This window comes from Quercus suber, unplaced genomic scaffold (assembly GCF_002906115.3).
Source record: "Quercus suber isolate HL8 unplaced genomic scaffold, Cork oak 2.0 scaffold_263, whole genome shotgun sequence".
NCBI classification, from domain to species: Eukaryota; Viridiplantae; Streptophyta; class Magnoliopsida; order Fagales; family Fagaceae; genus Quercus; species Quercus suber.
Genome location: NW_027069719.1, coordinates 53,116 through 56,303, shown reverse-complemented (window position 1 = coordinate 56,303; position 3,188 = coordinate 53,116). Strand labels below are relative to the sequence as shown.

General features: G+C 33.7%; 1 long non-coding RNA gene across 1 annotated transcript; it reads left to right on the top strand.

Annotated features, from left to right (window-relative positions):
• Positions 1 to 332: 332 nt before the first annotated feature.
• Positions 333 to 1,324, top strand: LOC136070825 (uncharacterized). The gene is made up of 2 exons (XR_010632070.1): positions 333 to 895; positions 1,011 to 1,324. It is a non-coding gene; the product is annotated as an uncharacterized LOC136070825 (long non-coding RNA).
• Positions 1,325 to 3,188: the final 1,864 nt, after the last annotated feature.

The window sequence follows — 3,188 nt, the reverse complement described above, 5'->3', positions numbered from 1 at the left end:
CTACTTCCTTCTCTATACATTTTGAAGCGGTGGACTAAGCAAGCGAGAGTCGGATGTGTATTAGATAGCTATGGTTGCATTGTGAAAGAAGATCCTAAGTTGGATATAACAAATCGATACAAAGATTTGTGTCGTAATGCAGTTAACATTGCAAGTAAGGCTACTGAAACTGAAGAAGCATTTATGTTTTTAGCTAAGAAAATGGTTGAATTAAATCTTGATGTGGAAAGGATTTTGAAAAAGAAAAAAAAAAAAAAAAAAAAAACTAGATTTACCTTCCAATGAAATTGGGATGGATCCTTCTCATAATGAACATGTAGATGTTGAAAAAAAAAAAAAAAAAAACCAGATTTACCTTCCAATGAAATTGGGATGGATCCTTCTCATAATGAACATGTAGATGTTGCATCTGTCATAACAGCTCATAAAGCAACTGGGATTAAGAAAAAAATAGGCACATCTTGTGTTAAAGGTCGTCCTAAAAGTTTTATTGAAAAAGGATCAAGGAAAAGGAGGCATCCTTGTGGAGAAACTCCTGTGACAAGTACTACTGTCAACATCCCAGCTTCTTTATCTGTTGACTGTACACAAGTAACTTAGGTAATTTTCTTGCATATATATTATGTTTTAGACCTTTAAATGTTATTTTCATACTTGGATGTGTCTTATATTTTATTTTATTGAAGGAAAGAATCTAAGTGGTGCTTATTTCTTTGGGAAGTTACTCTTATTTTATTTATGCTTAGTTCTTATTCTATTTCAATTTTACTTGGAAATGGTTGGCATCAAGCATTGGGTTTGATTATTCTGCAAGAGATGCCGATAGTGGCAGTCACTAGATTCCGTGGATGTGTACTTAGTGTGGTGGTAGTATCTACAGCTTACCATTAACAAGGTATTTTATGCATATCTATATATTTTAGTATATATGAAAATTTCAAGAATTAGGCTATAGACTATCTATTGATGTGATTAATAAATCATGAGTTTTTTTTTTTTTTTTTGGGCAGACCATTGTGTTCTGTAGCATGGACAAGGAGTTTAGCGTGCAAGAAGTTTAGTGTGGCTTTGGATGAATCAATCATTTTTTGGCATTGGCAAGGAGTTTAGTGTGGCAGACCACTATGTTCTGTAGCATGGACAAGGAGTTTTCTTGGTAGACCACTGTGTTCAGTAGCATGTGATCAATAATTTGTTTACTAATTGCTACAAGTGACATTACTTTGTTTTGTTGTCATGAATCAGTTTATTTACTGATGCGTGTTTTGGGTACTTTTATTGTTATAACTTATCAGGTGTAACTCCTTTAATATTGGATACATAATTTTCTAGTCCAAATTCACTATTGGCCTTTTGATTATTTGAATTGTTTTTGTTTAACTTTATTTATTACAATCATCTCAAACTTGAATTGTTTTTGCCCATACTTCAAGCGCTACCATATTTTTCTTGATACACAGTGTCAGGTCCTGCTGCTGAATGCAGTGGGGTACTGCTGTTTTTCTCTCTGCACTGGTTTCTCTGCACTAGGTACTGCTGGATTTCTGCACTTCGCACTGGATACTGCTGGATTTCTGCACTGGATAGCTGCTGCCTGCAGCGTGTGGGCTGCTGTTTTCTTAATGCAATTGCATCAGTTGCACTCATTGAATAGGCTTGCTTGTGTATTTGATGCTGAAAGTGGTAATAAATACATGTGTACATAATATTACAGATTGCTTCATTCATTTCTTTTGAGCTGAATATTGCCAATTGTTGTACGTGTACAATTTTTGTGTGTGGATTATTTAATTAGTGCACTTGAAAATCTTAGGGTCTTCTTGGTTTTGGATGAGGGCTGTACTTATTAGATCATAAATGAATGTAGCCAATTGCTTTACTAGTTATATGCTTTGCCTTCAAGATCATATCTCCACTTCATGCAAGACCCACTTGGAAAAATAGTACCTACTTTGGTATTTTGGATGTCAGAAACTTGAAAGAAAGCATTGATTTTTTCATTCATCAAGTAAAATTTGCACCAATATATTTCTCAGCTTAACAACATGTCCAGCCAATACTAAACTAACAACATCATTTCACATCACAGAAAATTATTCTCATATACACAAATATGCACTTCCACATAAATGTACTGCACATCTATACACATTGCTCTTAGTTCCCACTATTTTCTTTAAGTGCAAGTAATTGAAGGCTGGTGGACTCTTTTTATAAAGGATGAGGCAACCTGTGGTGAACATAGAGCCAAAACTCACATAAATTCAAATGAATTGGCTTAAATGCCCCACTTATAACTCAAAAATAAAAAATAAAAAAAAAACAAAAAAAAAAAACTTAGTTTTGATAATAAAATGAAGTAAACAGTGTTTTATTATTGTGAACTCACATTACAAATATCACATAGCATATTGCAAAAGAGAGTACACTAAAGTAAAAACAAAATTCACTAATTAAATACAATGCTTATTGTGCAATTTTTCAATAACTTGCAATTGTACAAAATAATTTGAATGTATTCAACATCTTAAGTCCTATTGCGTATTCAATCTAACACGTCTTTCTGCCGTTTGAAATGGTTGAGCTGCAAATCACTTTATGTCTCAAGACGCTTGAAATGGTTGAGCTACAAATCACTTTGTGTCTCCATGTTATATAAATCTTTCGTCCAAACAATGCATATATTTTTGGATATTATAATTGTTTCTTTCAGTTCTCCTACTAGGCGAAACACTGATGCATCTTGATACTAAGATATTCTTTCCAATCAGTGAGGAGATATAACAGGATCAGTCCGATTAATGAACTCGATCAACTCATTTTGGTGAATGAGAATAGATTTTTTGGGTAGGCTTTAATAGACTAGGAATGAATGGTCAATCCTTGAGATGCATCCCTCATAAATCCTGAAGTGGCAAACTTTGCCAATCTGTTTGCCTATGCACAAGTCAGAACCAAGGCAAAATGAGAAATATTAACAAAAATAGTCAAAAGGTGGCACTAAGAAGCATGCAGATATAACATACAAATATTTATGTTCTTCACGTACATTGGCCTTCACATAATGCTGTTAAAAGCTCCTTAAAGGAGACAGTAAATGTAGAAAGCTAGTTAGGACAATCAAATACATATTTATGTCTCCACTTACTACCTAAATGAAGTAACATACTAGCTAGCCGCAAGGTAAG